Below are 23,565 nucleotides of genomic sequence, written 5' to 3'. Positions count from 1 at the left end.
AGCCAGAGAACTCAGTTGTCTCTGCAGGGAATCTAGTGATGCGGACGTGGTTTCCAGGGACAGCTGTAGGCGATCTGCAAAGTCTTGGCCAGAAATGATACTGTGGCCCAGGGCGCCTCCTGCAAGCCCTGAGGCTGCAATGGAGGAGACCACGCTGAGACCCACCATGACAGGCAAGAAGATGGCTCGTTTTGAGCGGGGTCCCGGGAGAAGCCACCCGAATTCAGACTCACCGTATAGAGTTAATTGAGGGACAACCATGACAGGGAAACAAGGACCCAGGGTGGATGTATTGACGTAGCGGGTAAATGTTCCGTTGCACCAGGAGAACTGTCCTGGAGCAGAAGACGTGGTCGTGGTCACAGTATGGTTAGTGAGACAGTGTCCATGAAGTTGTAGGTTGGGGTCAGTGAGGGTGGTGAGAAAGCATACGTGATCTGCATAAGGTTGGCCTGTGGGCTCAGGTTCCCATAGGGGAACTCGAGTGAGCGGAGTGGAGCACGAGGGACCTGATGAGGGAGTCTTTTAGGGGATAGAAAAGTTTAGGGGAACAGCGGCCAGTAGGCGGTCGTTGAAGGGAGGAAACAGTGGGAGACATTAGAGATTATTTTGGAGGAGTTTAGGAAGGTGAGGGTATGTTGAATCATATTTAGCCAGGAGGTAAGAGGGGAATGTTTAGGGCGGGAGGAAAGTTGTCCTGCTAGAGTTTGTTCTGCTTCCAGAATATCGATAGATATTTGAACCTGTGTCTGGTGGGCCAGGATGTATTCACAGCTGACATGAATAGTCACTGAAGGGTAATAGTTGTATTTTTTAAGTATACTTTGCCTGTGACTTTAATTTGCAACGCTGGTCTCAAGGGTAGAGGATATCCGTGTGAGAGATATCTGAGTTGGTCTCTGGAGGCTGAGGCAGGTCTGTCTGCATGGGCCTGGAGAAGTTGCCTGAGAGGCAGAGACAATGGCATAGGCTGCCCGGCGTTTGCCATCTTCACCTGTGACTGAGCTGCCATCAACAAAGAAAGTTAAGTCCCCTGTAGGGAGTGGCTTATCTGAGAGATCAGGTCTAGGGGTAGTGGAGGCTTTAACCATTTCTGAGCAGGAGTGTGAGGACAGGGTTAGGCAGGGAATGGGGAGCAGAGTGGCAGGGTTTAGAGTTGGGGATTGAGATAAAGTAATGGTGGGATTTTCAATAAACAAGAGATGGAATTCCTGTAGTCTAGACAGAGTGAGGAGGGCTAAAGAGTGGTGAGTTAGAAGGTCCTGTAAATGGTGGGTGGAGAAGACATGTAAGTCTTGTCCCAGGGGGAGTTTCAGGGCCTCCCTGGTGAGAGTAGTGGCCGCTGCTAAGGCGCGGAGACAGGGGGGCCAGCCATGGACCGTGGTGTCCAGCTGTTTGGATAAGTAGGCCACTGGGGTGGAAATGGGAGTAGGTCCCAGAGGTTGGGTGAGGACGCCGAGGGCCAGGCCCTGGCACTCATCCGTGTAGAGGTTAAAGGGTTTTTAGGATGAGGGAGTCTTAGAGGGGGTGCTTGTAGGAGAGAGACGCGAAGTTTTAGGAACATGGGACAGACAGCCTGAGGGTTTAAGAGAGGGCCAGCAGAGGCATCATGTGCTGCCTCATAGAGGGGTTTGGCAAGGAGAGAAAAGTTGGGGATCCAGTGTCGGAAGAAACCAACAAACCTGAGGAAGGACAGAATTTGTTTAGCAGTGGTGGGAGGCTGGAGGTCTCGAAGAGCCTGCTGGTGAACAATAGTGAGATGTCGGGAAGTGGGGGTGAGGCTAAGTCCAAGGTATGTGACAGTAGGCTTAGACAGCTGAACTTTGGAGGGGGCCTGTCATTGACATAGTAGTAGCATTTCTCCTGAAGGAAGATGTAGGTCCCTCCTTTTTTGGCTGTCAGTAGATTTAGAATTAAAACACTTCTGTGGTTTTATTAAGAGCTAACTGGTATTTTAACAATACCTTGTGGGCCGGGCACGGTGGCTCACGCCTGTAATCTTAGCACTCTGGGAGGCTGAGGTGGGTGGATTGCTCGAGGTCAGGAGTTCGAGACCAGCCTCAGCAAGAGCGAGACCCCATCTCTACTAAAAATAGAAAGAAATTAGCTGGCCAACTAAAATATATATATAGAAAAAATTAGCCGGGCATGGTGGCGCATGCCTGTAGTCCCAGCTACCCGGGAGGCTGAGGCAGGAGGATCACTTAAGCCCAGGAGTTTGAGGTTGCTGTGAGTGAGGCTGATGCCATGGCACTCACTCTAGCCTGGGAAACATTGTGAGACTCTGTCTCAAAAAAAAAAAAAAGAATACCTTGTGATTTTAACCAAACCTTTCTTTTTTTAATTATAGCTGACTCAACCATATATAAAATTCTTTTGTAAATTCCTTTTATGAACTTCATCATAACCTATACAGACCATCTACGACATACTTGGGCTTTCTTTTTTGTCCTAAATTTCCTCTTTCTCAAATAACCAGCCATTCTGTTCCAGGACAAAAGTCACTACACAAGATCCTTCTCCACACAAATTATTCTCTTGCTGATTTTTTAACAAAAATACATTTTCATGTTCATAGCCTTTCTACATCTCTTTTTTACCTTATTAGTTACCTTCTATCTTGGTTTTATTTTTCCCTCCAAATCTAGCCTTTGAATCAATTTTTAAACAACCTCTGAATTAAACAAAATTACACATATAATTTCTTTAATGTAAACTCGGGGGTCTACCAGTTCAGACAGGAGAGGGTATGTAGGGCTTGGTAAGGCGGGAGAGGCTGTGGGCGGAGCTGAGGAATCTGGAGAGAGAGAAAGAGAGAGAGAGAGAGAGAGAGGGAGAGGGAGAGGGAGAGGGAGGAAGAAGGGCGGAGGCTTCGGAGGAAAAGTGGAGGGTGGTGTCCAGCTTGGTTAATAAGTCCCTTCCCAATAGTGGAGCAGGACAGGAGGACATGATAAGGAAGGAATGGGTGATGGGACGGTCATCTATCAGGCAGGTTAGGGGACCGGTGGTGGGGCTTCGAGAGGGATTGCCGTCAATACCCACAACCGACATCTGGGAAGGATAAGTAGGGCCTGAAAAGGAAGGCAGGACAGAGTAGGTAGCCCCCGTGTCAACCAGAAAGGACACTGCCTTACCCGCTACCTTGATTGTTACCCTGGGCTCGGCGAGGGTTATCGGGGTCACCTAGTTGAGGCCTCTTCAGTCTTCAGCAGCCAGACCCAAAAAGCTGCCATTGGAAGGTCTAGGGATGGAAGGACTGACCCTCCGGACTTCTGTCCCAAGGGGCAGTCACTTTTCCAGTGTCCCTCTTGACCACATGCCGGGCAAGGCATGGTGGGTGGAAGTGGCTGTGGGCACCACTTGGCCCACTGGCCTTCCTTACCGCACTTGAAACGGGTGCCTGGTGGAGCGCGGCTGGTCGCCTTAGACGAGGTCGATGGTTTTGCGGGTCCCCCAGGCCTCGGGGCTGCAATCAAGGCTCGGGCCTGCAGGTGTGCCTTTTGGCGGACACAGGCCTCCCTTTGGGCCTCTGCCTGCTCATCTCGGGAATTGAAGACTTTAAATGCCATGTTCACTATGTCTCGGGTAGGGGTCTGAGGGCCCTCCTCTGCCTTTTTGAGTTTCTTTCTGATGTCAGAGGAGGACTGAGTAATAAAGTGAGTTGCAAAGACAGTAGTCTCCGTGGGGGAGGTAGGCTCTAGGCGGGTATATTGGATAAGGGCGTCTGTAAGGCGGCTGAGAAAGGCCGCAGGGTTTTTATCTGCCTGCTGAGTGATTTCCCTGAGCTTATCATAATTTACAGCATGGTGGGCGGGGGCCTGGAGGCCGGCAAGGACACACTGCAACAGGTGGTCCCTCTGCTGCCCAGACGCACTCCTTTTTTTATCAATAGTAAGCGTAGAGGATAGTATAACAAAAATATCATGCCAGGTAAGGTCATATGCCTGTGTCAGGTAACGGAACTCTTTGGTGTAGGCTGTAGGGTCATTAGAAAATGAACCTAGGTGCTTTTCAATCTGAGAAAGGTCAGAAAGGGAAAAGGGAACATGTACGCCTACAAGCCCCTCGGCGCCTGCCACCCCCTGTAACGGACAGAGGAGGGGCTGGTCCGAGGGGCCTGCGTGGGAGCGAGTGTGCTGGCTGACTGGAGACGGCGGCGTCGAGCGGCTGGGCCCTGTGGGAGGATGGGCGGGCGCCTGTGGGTATGGTGGGGGTCGGATGGGGGCAGGGCAGAGGGAGTCGGGTGGATCGGAGAAAGCAGAAGGGGCGTCTGAAGAGACATCCAGAGGAGAGTTAGAGAAAGAAGAGGCGGAGGGCGGTGGGGGAGCCAGCACAAGGAGGACCTCTGCAGGGTGGCAGGGCAGACAGAGAGAAGGACGGGAGCGCAAACAGAAAAAGGCTTGGACATATGGGATTTCCGACCATTTGCCATTCCTGCGACAAAAGTTATTAAGGTCTTGCAGAATATTGAAACTGAAAGTCCCATTTTCAGGCCATTGGGAGTCATTGTCCAATTTATACATTGGCCAGGCAGTGTTACAGTAAAGAATGAGGTGCTTGGGCCGGATGCCTAAATCCAGGGCCTTCAGATTGGCCAGCAGACACCCCAGGGGCGTCTCGCAGGAAATTTTGGTCACCCGTGTCACCACAACCCGGATGGGGAAACAGCCAGGAACAGTTTCCTGGCTACGGAGGCAGCAAAAGTCTGGGGGGACGTCTCCACCTGAGACTAGTGTGCCAGCACGGAAAGGGGTGAGAGGAATTCAGGCGTCCCCGAATAGCCTCAGCCCCTGGAACGGGGGAGCCTCCGACATGGGCCCACGGTTTAACGGACCGGGAACAGCTTCCCGGAAGGGATGGAGGCTCCTGGGGGATCCGGGTTGGGAGAACACGGGGTGACTCACCCAGGCCGAGATCGTCAATCAGGGACTCAAAGGCAGTCAGCGGAGGTCCCGGTCCGGAAAGTGAGAGTTCTCGGAAGGGGGTGGCGCAGCCAAACGCCCCTCCCGGGTTTCGGCACCAAGTGTAAGGTTTCTTTGAAGTAGCCGGTGCCAGAGAAAGAAAGACAAGCAGAGTTGAAAGGGATAAGTAAAGAGGCTTTATTGGGGTGCTCCCGGGTGGGGGTAACGTGTCCCTGAGAGAGAGGGACCCGGGCGAGCCACATGGGACCCACGGAGTGGTACCAGAGAAGCCGCCCCACCCAGAAGTCTGAGTGGGTTTATATAGGTTCTTAGGACTGAGGGATGGGAGGTTTTTCGGCCAGGAGATGTCGGTACCAGGAGTGAGGAATTTCTTTGTTTCAGCTTTGGGGCGAGTATTGAGGGATAGGAGGGACTTCTTCTTTTTTCCATTAGGGAAGGGAGGGGTACCTGCCACCAGCCTTACACTTTCCCCCTCCTCAGAGGTAAAGAAAGTTTGTAGCAGCTGTTGACAGTCTTCCCAGGTGGGCTGACGTGTAAAAAAGATAGTCTCTAAAAGAGAGATTAGGCCCTGGGGTTTCTCAGAAAAGGAACGATTCTGGTTCTTCCAATTATACAAGTCACTAGTTAGAAAGGGCACATAGACTATGAATGGTGGCCAATCAGAGCCTGATGGGGGAGGCATTTGTCTTAAGGGCAGTAGGGCTGCCCCTGGGGATGAATCAGGAGAGGAACCATAATGTGAGCCACTCCGAGTGTGTGGGGGGCTCATTGGCTCGGGGCTCGGTTCTGGCTCGTTTTGGGGTTTTTCAGGGGCAGAAGCATATGGGGGAGGTTCTGACAAAACAGGATCCTCCACTGAATTAGGCAAGACTGGGTATAATTTAGGTTGTTTTTTATCCCCAGTGGAAGGCGTGGTTACAAGAACTGTTGTTTTAGCCTTTCCACCTGGCTTTTTTGCAAGCCTGTAGCCACTTTGGGTTATCCACTAAAATATCACTCCAAACTTGTATATAAGGAATCTGATCAGGGTGCCCTGGGTTTCCAAAAACTATAGCCTGAACACGATTGGCGAGGGTGGCCTGGGTGCTTCCTTCTGGCAGCCATCCCACACCAAATGTGGGCCATTCTTGCTCACAAAATTTCTGTAAATCAAAAGTATTAACAGTGAACCCATAGGGCTTTGCCCTGCGCTGAAAGTCCCGGAAACTTTTCAAAAAACATTCAATAGGTGTACAGTGGACACAAGGTACAGACTGGGACTGGCCCATTATTGCACAAGAAAACACAAGCTCAGAGAAAACACCCAACTATTAGAGTGGAGGCACTTCTACCAAAAGACGCACACCAAGTCCATCTCGGAGCCAGCGGAGGTACTGATATGCGCCTCTGCCAATATGCGCCTTTGGCAGGCTAGACAATAATGGTGGCAGTCAGGAGACCCGGGACCAGGCCGGAAAGGCCGTCCTTCCCATGCATAAAACCCGCGTCTGTCATTGGCCTGGTCTCTACCTGGTTCCACACTCTGTTCACCAAATCCCATGCAGAATGCCTAAAAGGGAATTGGTCATTATATAATATTTTTACTGTTAGTCCCCTTTTTTCCCCCCTCAGAGTTTTACCCAATTGAGACACTTTATAATTCTGAGGGCTCCCAGTGCAGCAGCTCCAACCAGCATCATTGTTATTGATGCCCAACCTCTGCTCTGCTGATTTTCCGGGCTTTTGTTCCCACATAAAGTTCTGAATCCTTCCCAGCCTCTGTTCGCATGAATCCAATCAGTCAGCCATGTCTCTAAGTGAGCCACCATCGAATCCTGTACTTGTCCCCGCCCCCTGCTGTTTTAATCCCTTATCACAATTTTCAGCACACAGTGTAGCACAAAAACAAAGAGAGAGGCCGGGCGAGGTGGCTCACGCCTGTAATCCTAGCACTCTGGGAGGCCAAGGCGGGAGGATTGCTCGAGGTCAGGAGTTTGAGACCAGCCTCAGCAAGAGCGAGACCCGTCTCTACTAAAAATAGAAAGAAATTATATGGACAGCTAAAAATATATATAGAAAAAATTAGGCGGGCATGGTGGCGGATGCCTGTAGTCCCAGCTACTCCGGAGGCTGAGGCAGAAGAATCGCTTGAGCCCGGGAGTTTGAGGTTGCTGTGAGCTAGGCTGATGCCAGGGCACTCATTCTAGCCTGGGCAACAGAGTGAGACTCTGTCTCAAAAAAAAAAAAAAAAAAAAAAAAAAAAAAACAAAGAGCGCCACCGGGCGGCCCCAGTTGGGACTGGCCTTTGATTGGCCAGAGCACTGGGCAGAAATCACATCGCCTCAACAACCGCCGCGGGTCTTCACGGTGCTTTGTTTTTTTTTTTTTGTTTTTTTTTTTTTTTTTTTTTTTTATTTCAGCTCTTCATGGGGGTACAAAACCTCAGGTTACATACATTGTCCGTGTCCCGCCCATCCCCCTGAGTCAGAGCCCCAGGCGCGTCCACTCTCGAGACAGTGCGCCTGGCACTCACCATGCAGTCATACCTCCATCCCCTCCCCCCCACCTCCCGAGTTAAAACCTTCAAGCATAACCATTCCCCAGATGGTGCGCAACGCTCTCATCATGCAGGCATACATCCATCCCCTGCCTCCACCCCCCTACCCTCCCCACCCCCCCACCCCCGTCTCAGTCTGATATCCAGTTGGTTTCCTTCCCCGATGTGCATTTAGGTGACGATCAGGGAAACCAATTTTCTGGTGAGTACATGTGATGCTTGTTTTTCCATTCTTTGGATACTTCACTTAATATAGTGGGTTCCAACTCTTTCCAGGAGAACCAAAGAGATGTCGTATCATCGTTATTTCTTATAGCTGAGTAATACTCCATGGTGTACATATACCACAGTTTACTAATCCATTCGTGGATTGATGGGCACTTGGGTTGTTTCCACATCTTTGCCATTGTGAATTGTGCTGCTATAAACATTCGGGTACAGGTGTCTTTGTTATAGAATGACTTTTGTTCTTCTGGGTATATGCCCAATAATGGGATTGCTGGATCGAATGGTAGGTCTGCTTGAATCTGTTTAAGGTATCTCCGTAATGCTTTCCACAGGGGTTGCACTAGTTTGCATTCCCACCAGCAGTGTATGAGTGTTCCTGTCTCTCCGCATCCGTGCCAACATGTGCTGTTTTGGGATTTTTTGATAAAGGCCATTCTCACTGGAGTTAAGTGATATCTCATTGTGGTTTTGATTTGCACTTCCCTGATGATTAGGGATGTTGAGCATTTTTTCATGTTTGTTAGCCACTCTTATATCTTCTTTTGAAAAATTTCTATTCATGCTTTGTTTTAATTAAACAGTCGGATTCCCCTGGTCGCCACCAGTTCTAAGTCGGCTGCCAGGCGCCCCCCGAGGCGCTGCGCGGAACCGCAGCCCGGGGGCGAACCGGCGCTAGTGCCCGCGGGGCTCGGGGCTCGCTGGGGCGGCTGCCGCCGGCAGCTGGGGCGATCCGCGAGAAGGACCTGGCTCGCGTCCAGAGTCGCCGCCGCCGGTTCCCGGGCCCAGCCGCGGTAGACCAGGACCCCCGCGCCCCCCCCCCCGCCCCTGCCGCGGCCGGCCGGCGCGCGACCCGGCCACCCGCCACACACCGTCGCCCTCATCTCCCTCCCCCGGCTCCCTTCTCCTCCTCCTCCGCCCCCGCCCCGACGATCCCCAGGGAGGAGAGAGGGAGAGAGAGCGCCAGCGAGCGGGAGGGAGCCGCGACCGACCGGTGACGGAGGGAAGTTCCGGGAGCCGCGCGGGGAAGGGGTGGGGGGAGCGGCGGCGCCTCGTCCAGCCGCGGTGGGCGCCCAGCCCCGCTTGGGTCCCCAGCCCGACTGACCCAGCCCCTTGATTGTTCTGTTCTTGGGACTTAACCTGCCTTTTCACCTTGTTCCTCGGGCCCCATCCCGGGCCCGGTTAAAGCAAATATATCATACACTCTCCTCAAATCCAGACAAGACAATAGTTTCTAAAAACAAATACGACTTACACAGAACACACAGGACATAAAGGCACAGACAGAACATACAAGTACAGACGGAGTACACGAGGTAGGATTTTTACTGTCAGATGTCCGCCTGGCCGCTCCCCTTGGGGAGATTTAGGCACGTCTTGGCTGAAGGTGCTCCTGTATAAACCCTAGGACAGGTCACCTCTCTTTCCAGAGGATGAGTCACCGTTATGCCGTATGAGGCTGCCACAGAACCACAGGTTCGGACTCACTCAAGCCCCGTAGCCAGTTAGGCGTGGAACTATGACACTCTCCAGCTTCTTCAAAATCTACTTTCCAAATAGGATCTGCACTCGGTGATTTATCCCTTAGTGCTAGGATGGTAAATAAATTTTACCTTGCATGCCAACTCTAAATTAGTAGTAGTAGCTACCTAAAATTCTGTGTAAAGGCAGCTTTGGGGGCTATATCCGGTTGAATTAGTTATAGGGAAAATTGGCTACTGTGAGAAATAGAATCAACAATTCAATGGATTAAAGCAAAAGTTAATTCTTTCTTACATGACAGTCCCAATGTAAAAAGTTCAGGTCAAAGGGACAACTCTAACAGTCATTCAGGGACTTGATTTTCTTCCAAGTCATTGCACTTTCAAAAGGAGTGACTGCCATCTGTATGACTGAAACTGGGTAGCCGTTAAGTCTGAGTTTTAGCTGGTGGGAGAAGGAAAGAATAAGGAGGAGAGCACATCCTGTGTCATACCCAGGCATGGAAATGGCACACATCACTTCTACTCACATTTCATTGATTATAACAGTCATTTGTCTACACATAACTGCAAACAAGGCTGGGAAAGGTAGTATAGCTGGACAGCCATATGCCACACAAGAAGAGAAAAATGTATTTTGGTGGGCAACTAGTAGTTTCTCTCTCACTAGGCTTAGCAGGAATAAGTGCCGTGATTGATTAATGATATCTTCCATGAATTGGAAGAAAGAAACTGTGACACCCATGCGTGTTATGTATTATCTGATCTTGCCTTAATGTGGAATGAAGGTCATGTTTTCTCTTCTAGAGAGCTCTGAAGTTTAAATCTAATCTTAAAAAGTTAATTCAACAGTTTTGTTAAGCATCTACTACGAGAAAGGCACTCTTGTTAGGTTCTGTGTAGGTTCAAAAATAAAGTAGTCCTTGCTTTATTATAAAATCAATGATTCATCTCTAGACAATGGAATTTCAGACATCAGCTATTAATACTAAGGACAAATATAGTCTTGGGAAAGAAGGCCTTGTACCTTGGAAATTATACTACACAGGCACCAAATAGCTGTACTTATATATAAGTCTAGCTCTATATAAACGAGATTGGAGTGTTTCAGAGACATTACTTACGAAATGGACAGAGACAGCAGTTGACAGGGGCAAAAACTGCAAACACTAAGGTAAGAAAAGATCAGAATATAGACATTGGTTATAGAAGCCACTAAATGGCATTTGTATCTGTCTAATCAGCTTATCGATTTAAATCTGCCCACTCTGTTCTCTACCAGTTAACATCTGTTTTTGACCTCTAGGATATGGGACAACCTTGCATGCCTTGCTATTTTAAGCCTGATGCCATCTTCTGTGCCTTCCTTTACAGACCTGTTTCCTTTAACACTGGCCATTCTTCCAGCATTTCTTATTACAAAGATGGACAAAGAAACTTTGATAGAGGAAATAATTGAGCAGGGATTGGCATTAAAAAAGGCAGCTGAGCACTGTCCCTGGCTCCATTAAAATGGCACAAAAAGGGATAAGTGCTTGATTTAGCACAACCAGTGCCTGATTTAGCATAATAGAAGGAACTATATGGGCTATTCCGTTCCCTACCCCCACACACACACCTGGCCCCTGTAAGATGTAAGCATTCTCTGCCATTTCACTACTTAATTGAGGAGCTGCGAGTAGGTTCTGGCTATTTCAGTCTTTATATGGCAATGCAGGGAGGGGACATGAGACAGAAGCCCCTGAATAAACGGATTTCTGCTTCCAGACTATATTTGGAAGGAAAGATGTGGTTGATTGGGACTTCCCCATGTCTTTTGTTTAACCTTTCCAGAATAGCTAAAATGAATGTTGTGCCCTTCAACCAATGTAGTGCCTAAAAGGGCTATTGTTACTGGAGCTATTTTCTGTGAACCTTACAGAATTAAAATTATGGGATTTACTGTTCATTCTGGATTCTCTCCAAAGCTAACCTGCCATTTACAAGAATCAATGGTCACTTCCATCTGGCTACAGTTCATGTCCTGCTATCAACCCTTGCTGCTCAGAGCTACCTAGAACCCAAAATGTCTCAGAACCCAAAAATATGTGTCCAGTTGTGTGCAGTTACTTTACAGAAAGTCCCTTCTGTCGGAATCTGGTTGAGCTAATACTAGCCAGTGTCAGCTATATTCTTCTTGGTTCATTCTGTTCCCTTTGGAGGCAACAGATTAATAGCGTGAGGACAGATAGAATCCATTTCTGTACGTTTTCACCACTTATTAAGTGATGAAAGTGGTGGCTCAAAAATAACTTTATTCCCTGCTAAGACCTGCTCTTTCCAATGATTATTCCAGCATTAAAGAGTTAACAGGCCACACGTGGTGGCTGACACCTGTAATCCTAGCACTCTGGGAGGCCGAGGCAGGTGGATTGTTTGAGCTCAGGAGTTCGAGACCAGCCTGAGCAAGAGCGAGACCCCGTCTCTACTAAAAATAGAAATTATATGGACAACTAAAAATATATATGGAAAAAAATTAGCTGGGCATGGTGGTGCATGCCTGTAGTCCCAACTACTTGGGAGGCTGAGGCAGGAGGATCGCTTGAGCCCAGGAGTTTGAGGTTGCTGTGAGCTAGGCCGATGCCACGGCACTCTAGCCCAGGCAACAGAGTAAGACTCTGTCTCCAAAACAAAGAAAAAAAATGGGATGGACAGAGGCAGGGAGGACACCCAAGAACAGGAAGAAGTCTTTCCTCACCTTCCCACCTATTTCCCCCACCTGCTTTCCCCCTGGCCCACACACCTAGTCTTGCAGAGAAATGGAAGTAAGCAGCAAAGGCCACCTAGGACCATCCCAGTTCAGAAGCAACAACCCAGGGTCAATTTTATCACCTCAAACTCTACTCATTTATGAGGACAAGATTCAACTGTAGCATGTAAGATAAGAGTTCTTCAGGCATCAGTTTTAAAAGCACATGTACTGAATAGTCATTTGGCCCATAATAGCTTAAGGCTTTCTTCCAGAAACAATAGTTTTAATTTAAGTTTAATTTCCAACAAAGCCTATAAAATACTGCCTATGAAGTGACTGCCTATGAAGTCACCAATCCAATGTTTGGGTATTTAATCATTCAGAATTCTAGAAACACCAAAGATCCCTCCACCTATTCAGGGACTGGGCCTTTTTAATGAATGCTTCTTAATTCCCAGAACCTTATAATTTATTTATGCCCTACTCCTACCCCACTCCTGTTTCTCAACAGTTTTTGCTTCTCACATTTTTTATTGGTCTTGTGCTTCTTAGTATCCTGACCAAAGCAACCGAAGCTGTAAAAAATGAGACCTCAAATCAGTTACCCAAACCGGGTAATTGAGGTAGTAAAAGAACAGAAAAAGAAAAGAAAAAAAAAATTAAGGTAAACTAGTGTGGTTAGAAAGGGACAGTGGGTTAGAAACTCTCACATCAAAATACAAAGTTTTCAAAACAGTACATTTTATTTTACAATAGACAATAAACTCCCCAATTTGTCTCAGTTGTGACATTCACATGGCTTTGGATTACTTTTTTGTGGTCACTCAAGCTGAGCAAAATTTTTCAATCTTCAAAACACTAAATACTCAATACAGATTCTGCATTTCACATCAGTTTACAAGTGTCTTCCATTTATCTTAGCATTTTGGCATGGATTCCCTTTGAGATAGAAGGGTAGAGATGAAGCCATTTCATTTATGCAACTAAAGCAGATGATGATAGCATGTTCTTTTATTCTTGTTTAATCAGTAGTGGTAGTGATGCCAGAAACTGTGAAAGGAAGGCTTTTTAGTTACTTCTCCTTTCCATTTTCTGTTAATGTATCCCCCACCCTCACCTGAAGAAAAGGTTGTTACTAAGTCCAACTGATACCACACATTAAAAGCCAAACATTATTAATATTTCAGATATATCTGATGCCTGATTAATGAAAATGTACAAAGTGAAAACCAGAAAATTTCAACCCCAAATCTTCAACCTTGCTCCCTCCACCTATTATACTTTGCTATTTATCTATTTCCTATTACACTTATGTATGTCATTGTTGGCTTGACATGGAAACTACAGTTTAGATGTTTTGAAACTATGTATGAACTACAATGAACAATAAAGTCCTCTTCCTTTAAAGCAAATTTTGACTTCAGCTTTAAGACAACCTTATGATAGAGAGGTCATATTGATTCAATTAAGAAATTCCATTGCCATCTAACCCAAGGCTTAGTTGATAACCATTCAGACAAAATTATTTGTCAAAAACATATAACAAATTAGTGAGAACAAAGGACTTTCCCCTCATCTCAACAATGCTCACTTAATAGAACTGCATTAAATTAAAAACAGCAATTCCAAGTTTGACCTGGAGCTAGTAATACTATTAAGGCCAACCCAGAACAAAGAGAGGCTGCTCTTAGAAATAGGTTTGACCTTTTCCTTCACTCTTCCTCCTGTCCCACCCTCTGTGAGTGATTTAAAAATGGAAAAGGTCAAAGCCCAGTCAGGTCTAGATTTAGAGGATTTTCTTTTTTTTTGGGGGGGGGGGGATTTTTCCTTTCAATTTTTGCCAATTATTTCCAATTTTTATTTTATTCTTAAAACTTATACATGGTAAAATTTTAAGCTGTTTTCATCCACTGACATTATTCTACTATAACAAGCCCTTCTTGAGCAGATTTTGATGATAAAAAGGATAACATTCCTAAGGTGTATGTTGAAAAGCTGCTGCAAGAGAAATCATGTCTCCATCTCTAGTTTGCTACGTGCTGAGGATTGTTCCTGAAAGAGATCTATGTAGGCAGTGTATATGTGTCAGCATGTAAAGGGTAAAGAATCAAAAATAGATAAAACTTTTAAATGCATTTCAAAACCAACTGTGGCTCGAGTATGGGTGGTTCCCCAAGGCTGATACCAATGAGACTGGGGATTAGGAATTAATTAGTTGGTCATCATCCCTCCTTCTGCCCAACAGTGGTCACAGACAGTTTTCATGACGGATGGGCTGGGAAAATGAATTGTCTATTATAAGGAGGGTACCTGTAACTTAAGGAGCAAGCATACTACAAAACCTAGCTACCTGCTTATTGTAGTGGCCAGAGTGGTAGAAGAGATATGGAGTAGGAATTACACTACACAATGTTATTTAGGGACTAAGCCATACCCCTTACAAGAAAACAGGCCAAAAGGAAAGTTTTAGTTCTCCGGGAAGGAATGCACTTTTTTTCATGTCTCTGAGTCAACTGAGAACCTACAAAAGGATGTTATATCCGATAGGCACCTAAATATACTTGTAGAATGAACTGAATAAATGAAAACAATGAATGAACAGTAACCTTCCTCCTATATTCTAGTCTCTGAGCCAATTAATAAGCAAGTGTCTTTCAGTCAAGATTATTTTTTGTTTTCTAAGATTTAACACCATGGCTCAGCATAATAGCCACTTCTGTTTGATGAAAAGTTATTACTCCACTTATTGTGTTATTGCATCTCGAAGTCATACTAAATGCCTTTTGGAACTGATCTATTTCATTTAGCATTTAGTGCCATCTTTATCAATATCTGTATGAATGAAACGATAAAAAGCCCTCTCTTATTCACACTCTACAAAGCATGCCAGAAGAGAAGGTGACCTATTATTTTATCTCACCTTCTCAGTGTCTTACATATCACAGCTGTTTGATGAAGATTTTTCAACTAAAGAAAGAAACGCAGTGTCTTATAAAATTTGTTCTTGTTTCCTCCATAAACTAATGAGATAAAGTGCATTTTGGTCTATGTCTTTTAAGTACTTAAGAACAGCACTTAATTCAGATTTAATAATTTTTTACTAAATAATGGTAAATATGAAAGAATCTTTTTTTATTGCTCAAGTGTCTTCCTGACACTAAGCCAGGCCAATGAGCAAATACCTTTAAAACCAGTTGCTTCATCTTGAACATTTAACTATAATAAAAGCAGATGTTTAATTGATGAATTAAAGGACAAACCGTAAGCCCTTTTAGCAGTCCTCTGGCTTCAAACCAGGCCAATGAGCAAGTGATTTTGAGGATTTCTGGAACTAGAAAAAAAGTCTCCATTTTACATTGAAAGAACCTTGCCTTTTTCCTTCTTTTTAATCTCCAAGGCAAGTCAATAGGTCTTCTGGACCAGACCTAGTTAACTAATTCTTTAAGCATAGTACCTTGCAGAGAACAGGCAATGAAATATTATTTACACAATAATCAAATCAAAGATGTTTTTCTGTCTTTAGCTGGATCAGTGATTTAATGCCTTTTAGACTAGGCCCATTTCACCTCTCTTATTATCAGAACCCAGAACAGTATATTCCATATAAAAGATGCTTTGTTTAGCAAATGAATCACGAAGCAAATGCAAGCTCTTTATTCTTAATCCTTTACTGTCTCTAAGCCAGGCCAAGACAGGCCTAATTCATCTCCATCATCAGCATTCAGCATTTAAGAAACTGGATGGAGGACCACAACATCTTGCTTTTAGAAATATTTTCCATCTCTTCAATCAGGCCAAGGAGCATGTATCCTTCTGGATAGTATTTTCTCTCTCGAATTAGCTCAGCATTGGACACATTGACTTAATAGTAGTTAAGTGACTTTTGGTCTGATTCTCACATCTATTCCTTCATTTCCTCCTGTGAGCACCCCATAATGATAACATCATTTTTATATCCTAGGGCATGTAGTTCTAAGCCTCATAGAAAGTCATCAGTAATCATTCAATAAGCCCATAGTTAATTCCTATCTGTGTTGAACTGAAGGCTTTTTCAATTTACACACAGATCTCTGTTGCAGGTTCAATAATAATGATAATCAATTTTTGTACCCTCAGTTGCCATCTCTGAGGAAAAGAGTAAATAATCAATGTTCATTCTGTATATACTGCTTATATATTATGGCAGTTTACAAATTATAAACTGATTTTACACATATTTTCTTCTGCTACCCAGGACACAATAAAAATGGTTTATCTTTGCAATGGCTAGCAATGAGACTGGCACATATTAGATGATTACTATCTATTCTTGCACTCATCAGACTTTGAATCCCATACATATTATATTTAGAGTATTCAACAGTTAACAATTTTCACCCAAATTCTTCTACTTTATTTGCACAGTGTAATAACTATGAAATAATTTTATAAAACTAGTACTCAGCACCAAGTGAGAAAATCAATAGTTACATGGTGCTTTAGAGTTCACCAAATGCTGACATATATATTGCCTTATTCTCAGCTGTGTGCACAATTAAATATAATAAATCTGTGTATCTCTTCAGTGCCTTTAACAGTGAGTTCACACAGTAGGCATTTGAAATTGATTAGTTCATTTAACAGATATTTAAACCATTGGTTTGTATAACTATTTACACCATGCTTCTCCTCTTTTTTTTTTTTTTTTGAGACAGAGTCTCGCTCTGTCACCCGGGCTAGAGTGCCGTGGCATCAGCCTAGCTCACAGAAGCCTCAAGCTCCTGGACCCAAGTGATCCTCCTTCCTCAGCCTCCTGAGTGGCTGGGATTACAGGCGCACACCACCACATCCCGGCTAATTTTTCTATTTTTAGTAGAGACTGGGTCTCACTCTTGCTCAGGCTGGTCTCAAACTCCTGACCTCAAGGGATCTTCCTGCCTCAGCCTCTCAGAGTGCTAGGATTACAGGTGTGAGCCACTGCACCTGGCCTATGCTACCCTTTCTCATTGTGGGACAAGTACAAAAAGAATTTTGTAGAGACAATGCCTATCTTACAGAAAGTTTACTCATACAGAAATCGTCTAATGTCTTACATTTACATAGTGCTTTATAGTTTAGAAAGCACATTCACATTCATTGCCTATTCCTCTGTTACCTGGGAAAATATACTGGTAATAACTTGACTTCACCAGTAAGGGCTCGGTTGATAAATTAAACAATATCTCATTCCTTACATCTAAATAGTATAGAACATAAACTTTCCTCTTATTACACGGGAGAATTACTTGGGAGAATTTATCTTGGATTTCATAGAACACAAAACAGTATCTGGTAGGTAAGAGGTGGTTAATATTCATTCATTCATAAATATGCAGCCCATTGACATTTGTATAGTGCTTTGGCTTACAAAGCACTTCAATCTGTGCTCCTTTTCTGAAATCTTGAGTTCTATGAGAACACTTTGGTATCTCCAGTGCCTAGCATGGTATCTGGCACATTATAGGTGATCACAATAGCTTAATGCCTTGTATTTGCGGTATACTTTATAGTTTAAAAGCAGTTTCCATGTGTTTTCTTTTCTGCTACCAGGAATACTGTATCTTTACTCAAAATCACCAGAGCAACAGAAACACATTGGCCTCAAATATATAAATATGAATAAATTATTCATTTATTGAACATTTAATTTCTTATGTCTACATAGTATTCTTTTGACAAAGCACTTTTTTATTCATGCTTCTTTCTTTGTATCTACAGTGCCTTGCACAATAGAGTGCAAGTGCTTTATAGTTTACAAGGCACTTTCACATATTTTTCTTCAGGTAACCTGGATGTGATAAATAATCATTGCATCTTTAGTGCCTAGCACAGGGACAGGCACAGAGAAGGCAATTAATAATATTATGCAGGCGAATTCTCTGGCATTTACCTCAGGGGGTGGTAAACTATGAATGGTAGGCCAAATCTACTTGGCTCAAAAGGTTAGAATAGTTCTTACCTTTTAAAAAGGTTGTGTAAACAAAGAATATGCAACAGAGACCACATGGCCTGTAAAGTCTAAAGTATTTACAATCTGACTCCTTACAGAAAAACTGTGATGACTACTGATTTACACAATGCTTTACAACTTACACTGCACTTTCAAATGTTAGCTGTGCATGATTGCCAATATACTATTAATAAGCATGCCTTGCTTTTTTCTCTTGTGTTTTATAGTACTTTCATACACATTATCAATCATTTCAATCAACTTCCCTGATAAAGGAGGGAAAATCAAGGAAAGGATTAAACCTACTAAATAGTCCCAAATTCTCTCATCTTTAAGCCTAGAGATGTCTATTAAATCCAGGAGTAGGGTTGGCACAATCCACCAAACTATTTGGCCACTACTATGAGCAGGGAGTTCAGCTGTCCCTTTGGGGCCTCACTGTGTCCCAGGCCCAGTCATCCCTTCTGTAACCATCACTAGAAATCCCAATGGATGCTTGCTCCTGAGAAGAATAACAAAAGCCAGCCCAGATATTGGCTGGATTTTGGTGTCTCTTGTAAGTGGAGTAGATGTGAATAGATATGGAAGTTTAAAAAACACTAACACCTTAACGAATAGCTAAAAACTGTAATTAAAAACTTGCTCAAGACTTGCCCAGCAATAATACCATCAATCTAAAGATATGTTCCTTTAAGGTAAATGGCAACATCAAAAAAGTACATCTTGAAAGAAACAGACTTAAATGGAAATAAGAGAACTGAAAATGTCTAAGGGGATATAACAATAGAAAAGAGACAGGGTTTAGGGTTCTCATCTTGAGACTTCCCTTGGTCTTGGGGCTTCTACTTTTTCTGGGTTCTGGGTCAGGAACCTCCAGCTTCCAGCCTTTAGTCTTAAGATATGTTTCTCTTGGGCCTTCTGTCCATCCAGGGAGGTTTGAGTACTTGGTCTTGTTTGTGTCTGGGGTCTTCCATCCTTGAGTCATAGGTCTTCAAAATACAACCTTGGGCTTATCTCAGGACTTGGGCCTTGTGTCACAGGTTTCAGTTCTCAGGCCTTCCATGTGTCCTGTCCCAGCTCCTAGGCCTTCAGCCTCCCTCCTAGTCTCTGGCCTTCTGTCCAACTCAAGACTTGAGCCTTCTATCCAATTCAGGTTTTCTGTCCAACTCAGGCTACCTTCTGTACATCTTGGCTCTTGAGGCTTTTGTTGGTCTCAGGCCTGAAGTTTCCATCTATCTTGGGACATGGGCTTTCCATCTTAGCCCTCAGGTCTCAAACCATTTGTCTTCTACTTTGGGCCATCTGTCCATTATGAGCCTTCCACCTTCTGTCTGTCTTACATCTTGGGATTTACTTCAGTCTAGACCCTAGGGCCTTGTTTTGGTCTTCGATCATCTCGCAGGGCAGCCTGGCATAAGGAACAGCTCTGCAATGCTTATTTTGATAGCTGACATTCCGCACCTACTTTGTCACACATGATGCACACACATACACATGCCGACATATGCAAAGAAATTCAAGGAGAGAGGATTATATAAAATCAAAAGAGGGAGACATAGACTCATGAAGAGGCTGGAATACTCAAAGGTGAGTAGAAAGGTAAAAAGCAGAGAAGAAACACAGGCAAGCAGAGAGATTAATGTTGAAACAGAAAATCACAAACAGCAAAGGGACACTGAGGCACATGGGGCTGGGGGGAGAGAAAACAGCCCAAGAGAGGCAGAAAGGAAGTCTAGAAAAGAGAAATGTGAGATAAGGAGTAGAAACAAAAGAAAGGAGGCCAGACTCAGAAAAAGGTGAAATGTCAAAAGAAAAAGGGAAAGAGTGACAATCAGAATTCACAAAGAGAAAAAGAAGAGAGGCAGGCAGAAGAAGAAAACCACAAAAAGTACGGGAGCATGTGACCCAAAGAAGAGACACAAAAGGACAAAAGAGTGAAGGAAGAGTGAGATCTAGGACATTAAAGAGACAGAGCAACAAAATGAAAAAATGAGATACATCTAAGCCAAGGCACAGACCACTCACGGGAACAAAGAGAAAATGGGGCAAAGGCACACACAGAAGAAATTAGCAAGAGAAAACATGGAAATGGGTGAGACACTGTAGAGAGAGAAGAAAGAGCAAAGACACTCAAGGAAGAAAGAAATAAGCAAAGGAATACACCCTTATAAATGAGATATAAGCAAAGGCAAACATTTAGGAAAAGAGGGTAAGAAGTAGAAAAAATAAGATACAGTGAGGGGCACAACAGACATGAAAACTGTCACAAAAAGATTACAAAAATAAAAGCAAAAATGCCATTAATAATTATTATAAGCAATTATTATAACAGTACTACTTATACTACTACCAATAATAATGAAAACAACCACGACCACCAGCATAGATGCTCTCCTACTTAAACAAATTTTTACCTTAGGGAATTTCTTACATAGAACCAAAATGTGCCGACTCTGCCTGCTACCAAATAGTGTTAGTGGTCACTTGTATTGTATCCAATGAACTTATGAAACGTCTTGGGTTACCTTTTACTTGCCATGTGCCAGGCACCTGTATTAAGCATTTTACACACATTATTTCATTTAAGCCTCACAAACAGACAAGTCTATTGGGAGACTCTAAATTGTCAAAAGTCACACACCCAATGAGTAGCAGAGAGGATGTAATTAGAATGTGTGCCTCTTAACATTCTGCTCCAACTATTTACTAGGATTTCCATAAGAGCCAAATGAGACATCACAGATGAGTGAATATTTCCATAAAGGACCCTTACACAGCACTTAAGTCATTCCCCTCATTTTATACTTTCTCCTTTCCCCCTCCCTTTAGAAAACTTAGTTTTCACATCCTTCACAATTATAATGGTTGCTTCAGGGTCTAAATTTCTTTTTATACTAAACCTTAACTGCAGATATTCTCTCACAAATGGAGATGAGAAAGGGCCACCTTTTCGGCAGAAAGCAAAAACTGTTTTAGGCTTCTCAATGCAGTGAAGACATACGACAGACAAAAAGAGGCTAAATTCCTCTGATACATCTGGTAAGCAGACTGTAATGTCTTTGAGTTGTTTCAGTGAACCCAGTCAGTAATATGGGAGGCTGCTCATCTTCTAATCTCACATTTGGCCCTGCTCCATGTTAGGCCACCACATTCCCATCCAATACCAACTCCCAAAAAACAGCTATTAGTTCTGGAGCAATCCTCACAGGATTGCAACACCAACAACTTACTTCATCCTGCTATTCTAAAGTGCTAGAGTGCCAGGCATGTTGATCTTCGAGTGGGAAAGCTGACTTCTTTTGGTGTGTTCAAATTTCTTGTTTCTGATGAAAACCCAACTCTCTCCACTGCTTTTGAGAAGGATAATGATTTGGCAAATATGAAGGGAACAATCAAGAGCTAAAAAAAACAAGAGAGAAACCATGTAAATGCTGTAGGTATTAAGAACTGTGCTAGATTACAGAAGATTCAAATTAGATATAGGCAGTGTTTCTACAGAGCTTAGACACTTATAAAGTCAAAGCTTTTAGGTCTTTAGAGATAAAATGACTACAATTTCTCATTCAACAGAATAGGAAACTATGACATAAATGAGAAAATGTCTTGCCCAATATTACTTAATAACTCACTAGGAGACACTACCACCAGTCACAGGCTTATATCTTTAGTTGAAGACTGGAATCCTGTTTAACATGGCAATCAACTAGGAAGGAGTCCCTTTAAATGATTAATAACTGAGATCACAAAAAACAAATAATAGATATGAGGGGGAAAGGGAATAAGGTCTAAGAACAGGACTGCCTCAAATTTGCTTTATTTAAATCTTGGTTCAGGACTACCAAAACACAACCATAGAGTAGCAATCTTCCTAGATAACTCTCACCTTAGCATTCTATTATGTTCTGTTACTAACTTTCTCTATTTTTAAATCTACGAGTCTTTCTAGTCAATTATAACATTTCAAGGGTTCTACCCATGAAAACATCTCATGAAATTTACAAGGTATTCTCCACTCCCACCACTTCACTTGACCAGCCCAAAAAAAAAAAAAAAGAAAGAAAAAAATTTACAAGGCACCCACTGGTTATGAAGAATGCTGGACAATGCCTGTACAATCAGAATTCACTGCACTGAATGGTCACCTTCATCTGCCAACCCTCACCCACTAATCAGCCTCTTCCATCACTGACCTAGAGAATGTAGGGTCCCGATTCTTTAGATCTTGCCTGATGAGAGAAAACTTTGTGCCATCTTTGGTCAGGTTTCCATTTGTGATTATGAGGCGCCCATGAATCAGCAAACGAAGCATAAAAAGATACAGCTCTTATTTATCTTCTCAAACAGCTTCTTGTGTGTTATCTCCCATGGACATCCCAAGGCATCTTATATGTAAATGATTGACAAAGTTCTCATTTAGGCCTCAAGGAGACTGAGGACGAGATGGAACAGAACGATTTGCCCATGAGATCAGTGTCACTGATGTGGCAGTTGTCTGTGTTCTCCTAAAAACAAGAACAATTTAGTTGTAGGCCTCTACCACTTACTACATTCTCACCCTAAACACCTTAAATCAATCATGCAACCTTCTACCCTCTACACATCATCATTTTCACCAATGTCTCACCCAGTTGCTTCCCAGGTTAGTTAGGAAGCTGTTTTTGCCAAAGCAGACACAGGATAATGATGGAAAGCTAAGTGCAATGTATACTGGAAAATAAGATCAATGACTTATTATGCTTTTAGGGACAGCTTACCCACCTTGACATGTGGTGGTTGTCTTCGAGACTTCATCTTCCTATCTGGGCCCAGAAAAGTATCTTGGTAGAACCTCCTGACCTAGGGTTGTTGCCCAGTGGTAGGGAGCTTTTCCCCTGGAGGATCCTCATGCCCCATCTCCACCTAGGGATCGTCAAAGGGAATGGGTCACTAACACTGTAAAGCAACAAGCCTATTCTTTGGAGGAAAACCTGGAAAAGAGACAAAAGAAAAATAAATTATTGAAATGGAGTACACTGGGAAAGTCTGTCCCAATGGGTAACTAGTAGTTGAATTCAGCCCTTTTCTTCGTATGGATTGAGGAGTGGACATTTACAGCTGTATAGAGCTCTTTATTCTGGCTATCAGTCTAGCAACATGAGACTTCTATTCATTCCAGCTCCATTTCATGTACTTCCCCTCATCTCCAAGAGCAATTTAGACCTGAATAATTACCAAAATTTCCACACTGCATTTTATTCTCCAGTCTTTATTAATGACAATCCTCTAGAATGTCGATTATTAACACTCTTGGGTTCTCATCAGAAAATATAGTGGGGGGCAAGAAATCAAGGGGTTGAAACTAATGGAAGGAGAAGCTAAAGCTTTCTTAACCAAGAAAGTCATGAAGCCCCTCAGAAAAGCTCAAATGTGGTCTGACCCTATGAATTCTGTAAGAATTCTCCTTCACATTGCCCCTGGCTTCTTTCATAAAGCACTATTTTAAGAACTGAGCAATCCACCTCAATCAAAGTTCCTGTCTTTTTCAGCATTCCCCTCTTTTAATTTGTACTTTAAGTATTACTATGCTGAAATACTGACAAGGTACACAGAATTGCTTTCTACTCAATCCACATGGTAATATTTCTTGAACAACTTGTACAGTAGGGCACCACCAGAATTCTAGGATATTCAGAGAAACCAAGAATGGTCAAAGGCATACAGAA

The 23,565-nt window shown here is 43.7% G+C and overlaps 1 long non-coding RNA gene across 1 annotated transcript; it reads right to left on the bottom strand.

Moving 5' to 3' along the window:
• Positions 1-19,843: 19,843 nt before the first annotated feature.
• On the bottom strand, positions 19,844-22,826 carry LOC123628430. Its single transcript, XR_006731637.1, has 4 exons — positions 22,622-22,826; positions 22,054-22,365; positions 21,094-21,262; positions 19,844-20,123 (listed from the first exon to the last, which is right to left on the bottom strand). It is a non-coding gene; the product is annotated as an uncharacterized LOC123628430 (long non-coding RNA).
• Positions 22,827-23,565: the final 739 nt, after the last annotated feature.

The sequence above is a fragment of the Lemur catta genome, chromosome X, assembly GCF_020740605.2.
Source record: "Lemur catta isolate mLemCat1 chromosome X, mLemCat1.pri, whole genome shotgun sequence".
NCBI classification, from domain to species: Eukaryota; Metazoa; Chordata; class Mammalia; order Primates; family Lemuridae; genus Lemur; species Lemur catta.
Note: the sequence above shows the minus strand (reverse complement) of the source record. Positions and strands in the feature narration are given on the sequence as shown.